At 55.7% G+C, this 17,025-nt stretch overlaps 1 protein-coding gene and 1 pseudogene across 4 annotated transcripts in view; both read left to right on the top strand.

Moving 5' to 3' along the window:
• ARHGEF10L (Rho guanine nucleotide exchange factor 10 like) overlaps positions 1-17,025 on the top strand; it is a 138,484-nt gene that overhangs the window by 15,792 nt on the left and 105,667 nt on the right. The window contains exon 1 of one of the 4 annotated variants that reach the window (XM_045548579.1): positions 5,191-5,280. The exons of 2 other annotated variants lie outside the window; for them this stretch is intronic. The gene's annotated coding sequence lies outside the window, so the exon portion shown is untranslated. Of the gene's footprint in view, positions 1-5,190; positions 5,281-8,263; positions 8,283-17,025 lie in introns of those variants that run through there. One more of the 4 variants, XM_045548580.1, reaches the window with a different exon arrangement.
• On the top strand, positions 1,298-1,416 carry LOC123636256 (annotated as a pseudogene).

Here is a 17,025-nt window from a genome sequence, read left to right as displayed (position 1 = left end):
TGTGTCAGAGGTGTCTGAGGTTTGCTTTCTGTCTCCACTCTGCCTGTGAAGTGGGGCAAGGCTGGTTTGGGGTCCCTGGCAGGCAGGAGCCAGCCCAGGAGTCCTCAGTGCAGTGATGCAGTGGGCTCTTCTGGGGCCTGGGCTGGGATTTGGGGGTGCCACCTGGCCAGCGTCTGTCAAAGACTGTGTAGGAGGCACTGTGGGGACACCCAGGGCTGAGCCATTGTTCCTGTGCTATGGGGGCTGGCACGTGACAAGACTGAGGACACAGGTGTAGGGACTTCAGGAGCTGGCTTCTGAAGGGTCTTTTGAATCCTGAGTCTCATTAGCTGTGTGACTCTGCCTCGCTTGGCCTCTGGGGCTCCCGCTGAAACATGGGAACGATAAGCCCTGCCGCAGAGTGCGTTGTGAGGTGACGTGGGATGGTGTCGCAAGGCTCCAGCACACAGGAGGTGCTCGGTAAGTGGCTTCCCCTGCCGGGCCCTGAGAGTGGCCAGCAGGTCCGAAAGGTGAGCGAGGGCCGCCCCCCTGGGGCTACGGGCAGCCTGGGCTGTTCTGTGGGCACCTGGAGATGGAGCGGAGAGGGGTGTTAACTCCACAGTGGGGGCGCTGGTGGCAGAGCAGGCTGACCCTTGGCCCCAGGCCCACCCAATCCTGATGCTGCACCTGTAGCCCCTTGGGGTAGGTCCCTGGGGCTGTCGGGCTCCCTGGCCTCTCTGGCCTGCCCTGGAGCCAGCTATAAAGGGAATATTCTGGGGCACATGACTCACAGGCTGGCCCTTCTCTGCCAGGGCACTTCTTATTTTCCTTTCTTTTACTTTTCCCTAATACGGTCTCCTGTGGCTCTCACCCCTCCTTTCTCGGGGCCTGGGTGGGTGGTGCCATTTGCCCCGGGAGAGCTCCTGTTAGCTGCTGCACTGGAGCTGCTCCACGGGGAGGTTCCAAGGGAGGCGAGCAAAGGCGTCGGAGCTGCGCAGACCAGGGGCCATAGCGCGGCTGGCCGACTCCCTAGCTGTGTGACCTTGGGCAAGTCTCTTTGCCTCTCTGAGCCTCATTTTTCTTATTCAATTCAATCCAACCAGTGTTTATTGAAGACCTCTTAGGTGCCAGGTATGGAGTTAGAAACTGCAGGTAGAGCAGCAAACAGAGTCAGCCAGTGTCCTCCAGGAGCCTGAAGATAGAGTGGGGTGTAAGGTGGGGACCTGGATCTCCACCTCGCAGTGTTGGGAGGGTCACGTGAAATAACACATAAAGCACACGGTTCCTGGTTTTAGTAGAGACTCAAAAACGATGGTGAGTCTACAGCTATACCACCCTGAATGTGCCCGATCTCATCTGATCTTGGAAGCTAAGTGGGGTCGAGCCTGGTTAGTGGTTGGAAGGGAGACCACCTGGGCATACCAGGTGCTGTAGACTTTGAAAAAAAAAAAAGAAAAGAAAATGATGGTGAGCGTTCATTTTATTCCCAGCTAGTGAGAGTGGTAGCTGGGATTTCAGGTGAATTATTGTCACTTTGATTTCACACGTGTTAGCAGGAAAGTACAGAAGCTGCTTCTGGAAGGATGGTGCTGATTTGCACGTAAATTAGCAATGTGTTTGTTAGTCCCTGGCTTCGAGTTGAGGCTGCCACATTCCCATGTGCGGCCAGACCTTTGCAGGGAGGAAATGCACCCCAGGTGGTGCCCTGTCCTGGCATAGTTCACCCTCTGGCACATAGTAGGCAACCAAGAGGTGTTTGTTGAACTAATAAGGACAGTGGCAGCTTTGGACATAACCTGGCAGCGTGATTGACATGGGGAGGGAGGGGTCTGGGGGCCATGGCAGGGCCAGATAGGCCCTAGGGAGGGAGGGGCAGCTCGGGGTGTCCTGTGCAGGAGCAGAAGCCTTGCAGTGAGAAACTGGAGGATCAGGTAAGGCCAGGGTCGGGGGAGGAGGCGGATTTAGGCCCTTCTCCAGAGTGACAGTGAATCTCCTGCCAAAGGACGAACTCCAATATGAGAGTAGAGGTGGGCCAGTGACCCGGGCTTGGGGTGGCGGGATTTGTGGGTACCCACTCGGTGCCAGGCACAGGCCTCAGTGAGCTTGGTAAGCTCTGTAGGGCTGGGAGCCTTTTTCTTGTCTGTTCACTGATGTGTCTCAAGCACCCAGCACAGGACGTGGCTCGTGGAGGTGCTTAATAAATATGGGCTGAATGAATGAAGGAATGAATGAGTTTATTATTTAATTGGTTCTTGGGAGTCACACCCAGTTTGCAGATGAATAAACCAAGGCTCAGAGAAATTAAGTTGGACATTTGCTAGGTTGTAGAGCTAGGATTTGGAGTCCACGCTGCCTGATTTCAGAGCCCGTGCTCTGGCCCACCCATCTGTTAGGGTCCTCAAGGAGGAATTCTTGCTGTGGCTGACACGTTGGCTTTCAGCCTCATGAAGATCCCTCCCTCGGCTAAGAATGTCTGCTTGTGGGAAAATGCAAAATGCTTAACTCAGACACAATGGCTGGCTCAGTGCTGGCTGCGAATGACAGCTGACAGCTCCTGCCATCAGCTGCTGCTCTGATCGGGGGTGCCCCGATCAGAGCCAGGTTGGGGGGGCATTGATACTGCTAGCCCTAGGGGGTCCTTCCAGGCTTGGTGTGATATCATTCTCTTCTTTGGTCGCAGTTGGGGGAAGGTGCTGGCTCAGACAGTGGCTGGCGCTCCGTGCTTGCTCTGGTCCCTGGGTGCATCTCCAGGGGTAAATCCCGGTGTTCTTGGGAACATGTGCCTGTTCTCCACCCCCAGGTGGTTCTGGACCAGAACTCGGAGTGAGGCTTAACCTGTGTTTGCATTCAGCTGCTCCAGGAGCCTAGGCTGGGACCTGCCTGCATAGATTGGGGGAGTGAGGGCTGCTTCCAGAGGCTCTGTTAGGGGCTGTGCAGCTGGAGCACTTTGTCTGCTAGTTTCCTGACGTGCTGCCCCACAGGGCCTGTCCTACCAGCTCCCATGGGTGGGGTCCTCGTGGTCACCCGAGTGACCCAGGCAGCACAGGAGCTCAGCTGACTGGTGGTGGGCTAGTGGCTTAGGTTTTAAGACACAAGTGCTGTAGCTCAGCCACGGGCTCTGCAGCCAAATGGCCTGGGTTCAAATCCCAGCTCGCCCAATTATTGATTATGTGACCTTGAGCAACTCTCTTAACCTCTCTGTGCCTCCGTTTCCTAACCTGTGAAATGGGCATGATAGTAGCCCCTCTGTCAGAGAGTTCTTGGAAGGATTAAAGTAATTATAGGAGTAAAGGGCTTGCATAGCGCTGGGAACTTAGCAAGCAATTCATACATGGTAGGTGTTATGATGTTGATTTTGGCACTTGTTTTTCAGTGACATTGGGCAACCCAAGGAGCCATTGGCTTTCCTCTGTGCCCAGTGCTGGGACCTGGATTCCACTCAATTAATAATGCTTGTCGTGAATGAATGAGTGCCTGGGTGAGGTCTCTGGAGGGGCGAGGAACAAAGGTAGCATCTGGGCACTTGACTCCCATCGAGAGGCCCAGTGCCTTTGGGGCCACGACAACATACCATAAACTTATAAGCGACAGACATTTATTTCTCACAGTTCTGGAGGCTGGGAGGTCCAAGGTCAAAGTCCAGCAGACTTGGTGCCTGGTGAAGGCCTGTTCCTTATGGACGGAGCCTTCTCACTGTATCTTCACATGGTGGAAGGGACTAGCTAGGCCTCTGGGGCCTCGTGTGCAAGGGCACTAATCCCATTCACGAGGGCTCCACCCTTATGAGCTAATCACTTCCTATCCATCACCTTGGGGGCACACAGACATTCAGATCATGCCAACCCCTGTTTCTACCCTCTCCCCTGCTCACCTTTGCTCATTGCTGCCTCGTGCCAGGCATTGCAGAGATGAACCGTCCATGCTTTTGTTCATTCTTTCATGGAACATTAACTGATGGACAGTGTCCTGCCCCCACCTAGGCGCAGGCTGCTCTCAGCGGTTCCAACAGCCCTCAGCCCTCCCCGGTGGAAGCCCTGGCTGCTGTTAGTATGTTCAATTCTCCTTCCCCTGCTGGACGGTGAGGTCCAGGGGCAGGGCTGTGTCTGTCTTTTCATTCACCGCGACAGCAGGGGATACTTGATGAATATGTGTAGAAGGTTGAGCCATGCGGGTGAGGCTGCAGGACACAGAGGGGAGGAGGGCACGGCCCCTGCCCTTGGAGAGCTCACAGTCCGGTTGTTTCTTCATTAACTTAACTCAAGAGACATGTGCTAACCAGCTAATCGGTGCCAGAAGTATTGCTGGATGCTGCGGACACATCTTATGTGGTCCCCCTTAAAGAGGCTGCAGAAATCTTCCCTCCCTCCCTCCCCGCCTCCTGTATTCCAGGTGCTGGGCCAGGTGGTGGAGACACAGAGATAAGTAGGTTGTGGTCTCTGCCCCCACAATCTGGACGGGACGAGCACAAAAACAGGTAATGCAGCATAATGCAGTTTCTTTAGAGACTTGTATTCAGTATTTATCTGCCATGGAAACCAGTGGCAACAGCTTTGGTCTTTGTGTCCCTGTGACTAATAATGGTAACACTACCCTGCATTAACAGGCTGGTATCTGCTCTAGATCCTCAGAGGACTCGACCAGATGCCCTCAGATTAGGGTTTCTCAACCTGGACACTACTGACATTTGGGCTGGGTAGTTCTTTGTTGGGGGGACTGTCCTGTAGGGTGTTCAGCAGCATCCCCGGCCTCTACCCACCAGACGTCAGTAGCATCCTCCTTCCCCTTCCTGCTGTGGCAACCAAGATGTCTCCAGACATTGCCAAATGTCCTCTGGGGGACAGAGTAGCCTCCAGTTGAGAACCACCGCCTTTGATGGGTTAGTAAATCTGTGTGTAAATCAAGGTGGGGTGGAAATTTTGAAATCCGAGGCTGCCCCCTGCCCCCCAACATCCGATGTACTTTGGGAGCATAAGTTTGGAATAAAATGCAAATGTCTGTTGGGACGTGGAAGGGCCCTTGGAGGCCAGAGCAGTTACGTACCTCGCCCAGGCCACACAGAGGCGGAGGCCTTGGCAGGATCACCTGGATCACTGCCAGGTCTTCATGTCCCCTTGATCTGAGTGGATACAATAGAGGTCATCAAATGGCCACGTGGAGTACTTGGAGCTCACATCAGAGAGTGGCGTTGGAACGTTTGACTGTCCGCCTGAGTCTCGGCTGAGCCCAGTGTTCTCCCTCACCCGTCTGGCTCACCAGCAAGTCCCAGGGCCTCGAGTGGTGCCTGACAACCGGGAGTGCTCAGTAAATATGTGCCGAATGATCAAGGGGGTTTGAGGGGTGGCAGAGGGATCCAGAGAGATGGGGACTGGCTTTTCTGTCACTCCTTGAATGCTGTTGAACTTAAAAGTTCCCAGAGTGAGGGAGTGGGGCCTGGAGACCCTGGTTCTAACACAGCAGGTGTAGCGATGTGACCGCCATCACTCATGTCTTGGTTTGCACCCTAATTGGGAAGGAGGTGGTGTCCCTGTCCTCTGTCCAAGGACCTGGCAAAGGCTCAGTCTGGCAGGCAGTGTCCAGGAAGCCACGGTGCATCTGCCCCTCCAGCCAGCGTTTCTGAGCGCTGTTTGTGTGTGCCGGCAGCACGCAGAGAAGGGAGCCCTCGACCCGGCCTTCCCAGGCCACTGGTCTCTTTCTGCAGGGTACATGGGATGCTTCTGTTTCAGGTGACAGCTGGGGACATGCTGGTGGGTCTTTGTCAGTTTGCTGCCTGGAGGGGGCTTGCTATCCCTGAATTTAGCAGAATATTTTTGAGGCCCAGCCAGCAAGTAGAAGCCTCCTGAGCTCCTGGGGCCGATTCTCTAGCTGGAGTGCTCTGCTTTACAGGGCCATGTCTGCACGTGACTCTGAGCCGGCCCTCTGCTGACCCTACGGATGCAGGGAATCGGAATGCCTCTTTGGCTCCCTGCACGGAGCTTGGTCATCGCTGTTCTTTCGCACCAACTAAGGCAACGCTGGCCTCACTGTCTCCTTGTCAGATCCTCCCTTTCCTGACCTTGACCCTCTTCCCTGGAATCTTGACTTTAAAGGAGGCAGGAGGCGGGTGGAGGCTTTTGGGAGCTTACGTTGCCAACTCTTTGCTCAGGGTCAGGCCACGCTGGTGGCTGTCCCAGAGCACTGCAGTGGCCACCCCTTCCCCAAAAGGGGCGGGTACTGTGTGGCACCGTGGGAGGAGCTGCCCCTAAACCTTGCTTTCACTGTCCCAGGAAGGCTCTGGAAGGCAGCGATGAGGGGCCGTAGGACCCTTCAGCTCTAGCTTGGTACACTACGCCTTCTTGTAGGCCAGTGGTGCCAGCCAGTTAGGGGGAGTTGGTCGTTTATTCATTGAACAAATGTTTATTGAGCACTTACTATGTTCCAGGCTCTCAATGAGGCACTTTCTGTGAATTATCTAATTTAATCCTAGAATAGCTCTTTGCCCTGGAGATTCTTACAATTGTCTTTGTGTGGAAGAAGAACCAGTGATCAGAGCAGTAAAATGATATTTCAGTGTCACAGCCAGGACCTAGCCAGGTTTGAATGCAGAACTCACTATCCTACAAACCATATCCACGGCATGATGGTGGCAAAAAGGGGCACCTGGGCGCCCTGGCAGACCAGAGACTGCCTCAGGCCAGGAGCAGCAGGCAGCCGAGTAGCATCTTCACCTGCAGGACGTAGGCAGGGCTGGGCTCGCAGCCCCTGGCACTCAGTGTGGCTTCGATGCCACGGCAGGAGGAGTACTAGGAGGGAGTTTGGGACCAGGGTGCGGGCAGCATCCGAGTTATCTGGTTCCTCCTGAGTGGTACCCTAGGGTCAGTCAGCACCAGTTCGGTTCTTGTTAAAGCTGACAATGGAAGAGGATGAGTGTTTGGGAACAGTTCCCTGGCTGGTCATGGTCCTGGTCATGTCCAACCCAGGACAGCAGGATTCAGGGCAAATCCCTTTCATGATAGAAACTTCCCTCTCTATTCTCGTTCCCCTAACATCTCCAGTCCAGTGTCCCCTGCCCCCTTCCCATAGCCTGGGCAGCATCTTCTCAGATGCGTGAAGTTAATTGCAACAGAGTGGGATGGATCCATTGGCTTGATCCTGATGAATCTTTCCAGACTTTGGAATCAGACAGACTTTGGGTCTAGCCTTGGATCTGCCTTTGATCGGCTTCTTGACTTTGGACAAATCTCTCTGCCTCTCTGAACCTCAGTTTCCTCCTCTGTAAAATGGGGCTGATCACGTCTCCTTGTGGGATATCCCCACACACTCAGGGAGTTGGGAGGATTAGAGGTGGCACCGGATGTGGCCCCTGCCCTGGATCAGTGCACAGAGTGCACTCCCTTCCCCGTCTCTCTCCAGGGGTGCGGAGAAAAGCTGGGAGGACAGCACGTCACTGAGTGGTCTGAATCGGAAGTGCCGGCTGCTTTGGGAGTTCAGCCAGAGCTGCCCTGGGCTGTGTGGCCGAGGGCCCTTTGGGTGTCCTGGGGCTCCATGCTGGCCTTGCGTTTCGGGAGACCTCGGGTGCTGCTAGCTGCCTCGCCCTGCCTTGGTTGGGTGGGCTGAGCTGTTTCAGCTCCAAGTTTGGGGAAGGCTATTTCTTTTCTGCCCAGAGCTCCCTTGTGGGACAGAATGGATGGCCCCCTCCCTGTCGGAGCCAGAGCTTGGGCCTGAAGAAGGAGAGAGGAGCCAGACTGGACGCTGTGGGCTTTGAGAGGGAGGCCTGGTTTGCTCTCCGTGGCCTGCCAGCCTGGGACACCAGCGCCAGCCTTGCCCCAGCCCTGGAAAGCTGCATAGATGCCAGGGTCCCACACCTGCCCGTGCGGGAAAGGCTGGTGCGCCTACCTGCCTGCCAGCAGCGGTTGACGGTGGCAGCCGTGGGGGCTCTTGGGTCCTGTCCCCCTCGCTTGGCCACATGCTTCTGACTCACCAGAGGAAAATGTGGTCTTTTTGGGAGTGAGTTCTTAAAAATAGTCCAAGTTCTTCTCCCGCCCTGCCCCACCCCTCTTCTCTGATTGCTTCCTGGCCTTGGCCCCGACCGCTTTCCACACGGGCTGTGGGGAGCTGCCCCTTGTGCAGCTCAGCGGTGAATCTGTTTGTGAAGTTTGCCGGGGAGGAGCTGTCCTGGGTGCAGGCCGATTTCAGAGGGGCGGAGCGCAGTGCCAGGAGTGGGCGCCCACAGCCCTGGCCGCCTTCTCCCCGGGGGCCGACATGGGACCGGGGATCCATTCGTTCAGCAGGTGTGCCTGGGGATCGACTGTGTGCCAGGGCTGCGGGTAAGAGTGATGAGCAGCAGTGAGTGTGACCCTCCCTTGGTGGAGTCCACACTCCTAGGAGGAAACTTATGGAAACAAATAACTAAAATACATGGATTTCGGGAAGCGTTAGATCCTGTGAAGGCTGGGGACACAGGGCCTGGGAAAGAGTGTGGTAGGGACGCGTGTGGGCAGTTTGGAGAAGGCCTCTCTGATAAGCCGACCTTGGAGCAAGGCCCTGAAGGTGAGGGCACCCACGTGTGGCCGTCTGGGGGAACAGCAATGCAAAGGCCCTGAGGTAGGAGCATGCTTGGGGCAGTCATGGAACTGCAGGGTAGTCGGACTAGAGTGGAGTAAGCTGGGGGAGACGTAGGACATGAGGTCAGGGCAGTCTTGGGGCTGTGACATGCCGGGCCCCAGAGGATGAGATAAGGACTCTGAGGCCCTCTGAGTGACGTAGGAAAGCATTCGGGGGTTCTGGGCAGAGGCTTAACTCGGCTGCCGTGTTGAGAACAAAGTGTACAGGGTGGGGGCAAAGGTGGGCGCCAGGGAGATCTTGCAGGGGCCGTCTTAATAGCTCAGGAGGTGATGGTGGCGGTTTGGGCCTGGCCAGTAGTCGTGGGGGTGGCGAGATGTGGTCTGATTCTGGGTGTATGTTAAAGGTAGAGCCAAGAGGGTTTGCCAATGGATGGGGCGTGCGTGTGAGAGAGAGGTGCAAGGATGGCTCCGAGGTTTTGGCCTGAGCAGCAGGCAGGCTGGAGCTGCCAGCAAGTGGGGAGGGAGGGCTGGAAGGGGCGGGTTGGTTGGTTTGTTTGGGCAGGGGTGGTGATCAGGAGTTCCACAGGGATACGTTGAGACTGAGATGCCCCATCCGCCACGGAGTGAAGGTGCAGAGCAGGCTGCGGGGCAGGGGCTTCCCCGCGTGGGTGACACGAGGACCCGCGAGGTGAGCCCATTGCCTGGGGAGGAGCCAGGTCGAGCTACTGCCGGAGTCTGAGCCTGGCAGCCTCCAGCATTTGGAAGTGGAGGAAGGAGAGCCCAAGCGTGGGTCGGAAGGAGGGAGCAGCTGACAGGTGGAGCGGGATGGGGACTGAGTCTGGCCACTGCACCCGGCATTGCAGGGCTGCTGGTGACCCTGGTGAGCTGGCAGGTGGAGTGGGGGGCACACGCCTGACCAGAGATGGATAGCTCAGCGCAATGTGATGGATGAGTTGATGGCAACTCTTGGGGGAGTCTCATAGAGGGGGGCAGAGAGATGGGGTGGTGGGCAGAGGGCATGTGGGGTCAGGGAGGTTTTCTGTGCCTTTTAAAAGATGAGCAGTAACACGGCATATTTATTTTTGCTGGGAATGATCCAGTATAGAGGAACTGAGGTGTCTCTTGGTGGCCTCAGCTTCCAGCCGAGAAAGATGTCCCTGTACCATGTAAAACACGCCCCTCCCCGCCCTCCACGCCCCATTTCATCCCATTCCGGCATCAGCTCAGAGGCCAGGTGAGGGGGAGGGGGGCCTCGCGTCTTGCCATCTGGAATCTGGTGGACTGAGGAGGTGTGAACCAGTGAGCATGCCACTGTGCCACTGTGACGGGACAGGCAAGGGGAACCGCTGCAGGGCCTCCTGCTCAGAAAGGTCACAGTGAGGAGCGGTTCTGAAATCCAGCTGTGCGAAGTCATCTCTCTGCGCCGATGCAAATCCTTTGCTTGCAGAAGTCAGTCCACATGATGCTGTGGAGGGGGGTCGGGCCAGAGACAGAGACCATGGGGACATCGTCAGAGGAGAATGCCTCGTGCTGCGTACGTGTGGGAACCCGGGACACCTTCCCCAGGCCCCTGCTCCGTGGGCCCTATGGGGGGGTCGGAGTAGTGAGTCTGCAGGGGCAGAGAGAAGGGTTTGGCTGCAGGCTGCTCCCACCTGCTGCGTGTTAGTGCAAAGTGCAAGCGCCTTCCTGCTGCCTGGCTGTGTGTGGTAGTAACAGTAGCGCCTTTGGTGAGTTTCTGCCTGGTGCCCAGCCGAGGTTATTACCTTATTCCTTCCTCATCTGAACCGTGAGAGCCTCACCTGCTTGCACACTCACCCTGCTGTACTCACACAGTGAATCAAGTCCAAGTCTGAGCAAGTGGTGGAGCTGGGATTGGAACAGTCTGGCCCAAAGCCCTGCACTAGGCGCTGCACTCCAGGAACTGACAGGTGGGGAGGAGGAGGCCTAGACAGGTGGGGTGGCGGCGCAGAGCCCATCTCAGGCTAGCTGCTGTTCCCTCTCTGGTCTCTAGGTAGAAGCTATGGGGCCCCATCGCAAGGGCCATCTGGGATGTGCCCAGGGCCGGGGTCTGCCGCCCTCCCCAGAAGAGTGGGGGACAGTTCAGCTGATAGACGGAGGCTTTTCCCCAGCTCTTCAGCTGGGATTGTGGGGGACTAAGGGGTTAATGTGTCTAGGGCCTGGGGAGAGGAGGAGGAGGAGGAGGAGGAGGAGAAGGAGGAGAAGGAGGAGGCTGGGACAGGACTCTGGCTGTAGCTCCCCTGGCAGGCTGTGTCCAGCAGCTTCTCTAGGCTGGCTCTGGTTTCCCAGGCAACAGCCCCCAGGGGTCCCCTCTGGCCTGGCCCCAGGGCGGGCTCCTTCCCACAGAGGCCTGCCCCTGGCCCCCTCCCCACTCCTCACTCTTCCTGCCTGCGGATCAGTGACCAGGGGCTCGCCCAGGAGGTCAGCAGGGAGGGAGGGCACCTACTCTGGACAGAGCCTCCATTGTCCAAGGCTCCAGCCATTGACCAAGCCTGGCCCCTGCCCCAGCGAGGAGGGCCCTCCCCCCAGGGCCTCCCTCCTCTCCTGTGAAGAGGAAAGGAAGTGGAGCCCCCCCCAGCAGGGCGGGCCAGGGGAGGGGCTGGGCCCTGTTGTCCCTTTGGCAGATTCTGCCCAGGGAACTTCCCCAGGGCCCGAGGAGGACCTGGGAGGATGCTCCCCAACCTGCACGCGCTTTCTCAGGGGTGCTAAGCTCAGTAACCGTGTGGCCTTGGGGACATCCCTCAGTCTCTGGCAGCCTCATTTCCTCTTCTGCTACAGAAATGAAATTAGATGAAAGCTAAATTGTTTGGTATGGGGCCGGCCTGGTGCCTGAGAGGTGTCAGCTATTGTCATTTTGAATTTCGTGATCTAGGACTGGTATTCTGGTAGAATAAATCTGGCCTGGACTTAGTTTAGCAGTTTGTACAATAGGACAACGCTGCCTGTCCTCAAGGAATGTCAGGGACTCTGGGAAGGGAACTGGCATTCGTTAAGAACCTGCAGTCTTGTTTACATCTGCATTTGACAGGTAAGCACAGGGGGCTCAGAGTGGCGGCTTCCTGCCCTGGCGCCACCAGAGAGCAGCAGACTGAGTGGCCTGGGACCCAGCCTGAGCTCCTTTCCACGCACCCCACACCTCTCTTCTGCCCACTCCTCCCGCTGTAGCTCTGCCTGTGTTTTCTTGGAAAGGCAGCTCCTTTCTCTCCAGAGCCCCTGGGAGCCATCCCTGTCCTGGAGTCTCCACCAGGTGGCCCTTTGCACCGAGGGACTCTGAGGACAGAGCTGTGGGTGACCTGCTGTCCTGTGTGCGGTAGCCAGTAGCCGTGGACCCTCTTCCCGGTTGGGGCTCGCCCTCCTGGGCCCAGCTCACTTCCTGTCCAGCCCCCGTGCCCCATCCAGTTTGCATTCCCTTCTCTTTCCCTGGCCCTGGGCTTTCTGGACAGGGCTGAGGACACCTGGAGGGCTGAGGTTCCCACCGGGGCCTGTGTCCCACCTTCCAGCTGGTCTCCTCCCCTCTGGGCCAAAGCCCCACACCTGCAGCTCCACAGGTCCAGGGACGTCCCAGGCTCTTTGTTCAGGTCACAGCTGATACCTAGCGTGTAGCGTAGCCTGGGCCAGTCCCACAGAGACGGAGATGGAAAGAAGCCCAGTGCCCTCGCAGAGGTCACAGGCCAGTGAGGGCCACTGTTATAATAGGGGCTGTGTCCCCAGCCCTGTATGCATCCCAGCACCACCTGTGTTCCTTGGGGATAGTCTGTTGGAACACTGCCATCGGCACCCCGAGCCACTGAATCAGAGTGTCTGGGCAGGGGCCTGGGACATACTTTTTTAAAAGCTCCATGACCAGGGCTGGGAAACGCTGCATGGAATGGGTTGTGGGAGGCTTCACAGAGGAGAAACTGGGTCTGGGTTTTGACGGTTGAGTAGGAGTTTGCTTGCTGGTTGACAGGGAGAATTCCATTAAGAGGGAATAAACAGCCTGAGCAAAGGCCTGGTCGGCAGGGTCACGGGGCTGAAAGCCATTTGTGAGGCTGGAGCAGAGTTCTAGGCCAGCCTGAGAGCTGCTGAGACTGGAGAAGTCAGTGGACGGGGAAATCTTGGAGGGCCTTGTGGGGACCAGGGCTTCATTCTGAAGGTGACGAGGAAGGGTTTGAAGCAACAGGGAGATGTGGTCAGGTGTGTGCCGTGGAACAGTCACTGTGGCAATGGAGGTGGAGGGTGGGTTGGCCAAGTGCATATCTGGTAAGAGCCGAAAGCCAGAGAGACCTCTCAGAGAACGCAGGCCCGCGGAGGGGCTCTGGTTCTGACCCGTCCAAGCACCTAGTCTCTCCCCGCCCCCCACTTTCTTGCTGACTTCCAGCAGACAGACGCCTCCAGAGCTCCTCTGAGGCTGGAGTTGGAGATGGGTGCTGGGCCAGGACCTATTCCTGTTTCCCTCTGTGCCAGGGTGGGTGGCAGCCACTGTCCCTCTGGCAAGGCTGCCCCACGTGGATATGCTGGCGTCTGCAGCCTCCCCAGCTTCTGGGACTGACTCTTGCCTACCTGGACCCCCTGACCGGCATTGGCCTCACTCCCCAGAACCAGCCTTCCCTGTCCTTGTGCAGCTCGCCTGACCTTCAGGGCCCCCCTGGTGTATTTCTCCAGGCCTCATTCAGGTGGGAGAGGTATCGGAGCCACCTGATTGGCTGGGTGGTGGGAGATGGTCCAGAATGGGGTGAGTCTCACAGGCTAGTGAGGCGGGGCAGGTGCAGGTGGGAGGAGGGGTTCCTAATGGGGCCTCTGGGAGGGATGGACTTTGAACCCTGAGGAAAGGGGAGCAGATAAGCGCTCTGCTTGAATTAGCCAGAGCGGGAAGACACCTGCCCTGGGGAGCTTGGGCAGCTGAGGGTGGTGGGAGGTGCTGGTGCTGAGCTGCTGGACGGGTGGTCCCGTCACTGCGCTCAGCCTGCTCTCGTGGCACGCCTGGGGCCAGGGTCCTTTTCCCTTGCTCCTGTGCAGCTTGCCCTGTCTGAGCACCGCCAGAAAGAGTGGTCTCCTTCTAGACGTTCTTCACAGTGTATCGGGAAAGAGAACTGTTCAGGGGTCTGCCTGCCTGTCCATTTTTCAGAAGGTGACCCCCAAGAGAAGGCAGTCTCGTGTAACCCTACCACCCAAGCATAGCATGGTTAGTATCACCACAGTAGTGGTGGCCACTGTTTACCCGGAGCTGACTCTGTGCTGGGCACTGTGGAGTTTGTCCCACTCACCACTGAATCCTCAGTAGCCCAGGACACCTGTGACGCAGGGGCTAGTATCACTCCCAGCATTGAAGTGAGAAAGCTATTTCCTGTTACTGCCAGCAAGTGGCAGAGCTGGGATTTGAACTTGGATCATCCTGGCACCAAATCCCCTCCTCTAACCGTGGCCTTCACTGTCACTGCCTCTCTAGTGCCGCAGTGCTGCAGGCAAGGCCCTTCCCACCTTCGGATTCAGTTTCTCTATCTGTAAAGCGAGAGCAACACCACTGTCTTGGAGCTGCTTTCTGGTTCTGACATGCCATGATGCTTTTGTATTAGTTCTCTTTTTAAAAATGAGGATGGTTATTTTGATTTTCCCTCATTGTAGAGCTCACCGTAGAAGATCTGGGAAATTCAGAAAAATAGAAGGTAGAAAGAAAATCTATAGCCCTACCACCCAGGTGCGACTCTATTAATATCTTCACGAATTTCCTTCCAGCCCTTTTCCTCTACATGAGTTTACAACATGGTCGGAATCCCGGAGTGGATGTAATCCTGTGCTCTGCCGGCCACATTTGGTTTCTGTCGACTCTCTGTCACCAGCCTGCCTGCCTGTTTTGCCAGGGACTGTGGTGGGAGGAAGGTTCTGGACTGCTTTTCAGAGAGAGCTCTGTCTCAGGGCATCACAACACAGGTCTTTTGGCTCAGCCCCCCACCTTGCAAGCTTCCAGACCATGCGTAGCTCAAGGAAGACTTAAAAAAACAGCAATGAGGAAGTAGGCGAGCAGCTTCTGAAGCCTCATGTTTGCTTAGTGTCTTCACACCCACTCCCTCGCTGGCCTCTTGCGTGTGGCAGCCCAGGAGATGGTCTGGACAGGTGCTTCCTGCGGTCACGCAGAGGGCATGAGGCAGAGCCAGCCTGTGAGTGGATCCTGCCACCCCAGACCCTCAGTGTGAAGTTCTAGTCTCCCAGGGTCCCCCAGCAAACCTTCTGTGGGGTCCCGTGTACTCCTGGGATGCAGAATCCCCAAACGGGGTCCCATTTGCTGTCACCCATTTTGGTGGTACCAGCTTAAGGACGGGCATCTTGGCACTGACCAAGCCTGCCCAGAGCTGCTTGTTGACCTCGCGTATCCTGCAGACAGTCCTGTGGGGCAGGTAGTAGGACCCGCATCTTACAGGTGGGGACACCGAGGCTCAGCTTGCCTGCCAGTGGTGAGATGGGACTCCAGCCTGGGTCCCCGACTCCAAAGGTGGAGCTGTGGGTGCCACAGCCTGCGCCCTGTGCCTTGGGTGAAACGATGAATGTTAATGACAGTCACAGACCAGTGTGTTCCAGAGATCCTTCCAAGAGTGTTACATGTATTTATTCTTATTTTCTCACTAACTCTGTGAGGTGGGTACTTTTATAAATCCCCATTTTGCAGCTGAGTAAACTGAGGCCCAGAGATGAGGTTAGGTAACTCATCCAAGGTCTCATAGCTACTGAATAGAACCCCGGTGATATCAGGTAGCCTGAACTCTTTCCTGACCCCTTGAGGGTCTGTAGAGGTGGCAAAGGGCTACTCCGAGTCACCGCACTCCCTTATCCACTTCCTTCTGAGACTAGTGGCATGTGTGTGCAAAATGGTGGCCACTGGCCTGTGTCCTTGCCCTGGGGCTTCAGGGGCCCAGATTAGCCTATATCGGATGCCTCCCAGATTCCAGCCCTGAAGTCCAGGAAGGCAGGGTGATCAGAGGATTGAGATTAGGCTTTGGGGTTAGTGCTCCCCGGCTTGAATCCAAGTATTGTCACCTGGTCCTCTTGCCTCTGTGACCTGGAACAAGTCTTTACTTCTCTGAGCCTCTGTTTCCTCTTCTGCAAAATGGGGTGTTATGAGAATTAGATGGAATAACACAAATAGAGCTTTAGGCTCCGTAAGTGTCATTGTCTCTCTTCCTTCTAGGGACAGCCTTGGGCTTCACGTGGAGGGTGGGAATCAGCCCTCAGGGTGAGGGGAAAGGGGAGGATGTCAGACTTTCTGGCCTGGGAGGGAAGGATCCTGGGTTTTGGCTCCAGGATGAAGTAGCAGCCTCTTTCTGCATCATCATCAAATTGTATTTAGAGAACAGTTTGTACGCAAAAGCTGGGCAAGATGCCTCCCTTTTTCCTTCTGTAAAATGGGTATAAGTCTCCCAAATTCTTCCCTCTCAGAGCTCTTGGGGCACCCCCAGAGCCCTCAGAGAAAGACCCAGCAGACCGGGGTGGTGGTGAGTGAGCCCACAGAGAGGGGCCCCCGCAGGAGGACTGCTGTGCGGCTCTTTGACCTTTCAGCTTGCAAAGGGGTTTGCGGATGACTTAGCTTTCTTTCCCAAGCCCTTTGCTGGAGAGAACATTTTAGTCCTGAGAGTTTTCAGTGTGGGTTTAAAAGACACAGCCACACGCTTAGTGGAGAGTGTCCTGTGGCGTCAGTCATGATGAAAAATGCATTTTTCTTCTTGGACCCAGCAGATCTGCTTCTAGGAGTGCCCCACAGGCTCGCTCAAACACTTGTTCTGGGCCCTATATGTGCAGGATGTCAGTGGCTGCATTGTTAATAGTATTACACCAAAAGGCCAAAGCAACCCGAGTGCCCCTTGATAGGGGTTATATGTAATAAGTTGTGGTGGATCAAAACAAATACTATGTAAGTGTTAAAAAGAAACGGAGGCTGATTTGTATGTACTGTTCTGAAATCATCACCAAGACTTAATTTAAAAAGGCAGTTGCAGCCCAGTGGGTGCCATGTGCTTCCTTCTGTGTAGACCAAGGCACACACGCAGACATGCATGTCTGTATCTGGCCCGTACGTGGAATAGTTCTGGAAGGATTCCTGAGAAACTAGTAACAGTGGTTACTTCTGGGGGATTAGGGCAACTGGAGTGGGAGGGAGACTTACTTTTTACTGTATACCCTTTACATTGTTTGAATTTTGAGAGGTGCTAGAGCATCGTCATTGCATAATGAGCACAGACTCTGGGTCTCCATGGCCTGGGTTTGAACCCTGACTCTTTCTGGCTGTGTGATCTTAGACAAGTTACTTAACCACTCTGGGCCTCATTTTTCTCACTTATAATTTGAATTAATATATGTTAATATTTGCAAAGTGCTTAGAATAATGTCTGAGATGTAGTAGGCACTACACGAGTGTTTAATATTACTAATACTGCCATATATATGCTTTCCATTTTTATTTGGTAAGCCAGTTAATAAAAATAAAGGCTTTAGGAATGGAAAGGTAAACAAGCCCACT

This window comes from Lemur catta, chromosome 3 (assembly GCF_020740605.2).
Source record: "Lemur catta isolate mLemCat1 chromosome 3, mLemCat1.pri, whole genome shotgun sequence".
NCBI lineage: Eukaryota > Metazoa > Chordata > Mammalia > Primates > Lemuridae > Lemur > Lemur catta.
The sequence above is the reverse complement of the archived record's forward strand: the minus strand, read 5'-3'. Positions and strand labels throughout refer to the sequence as shown.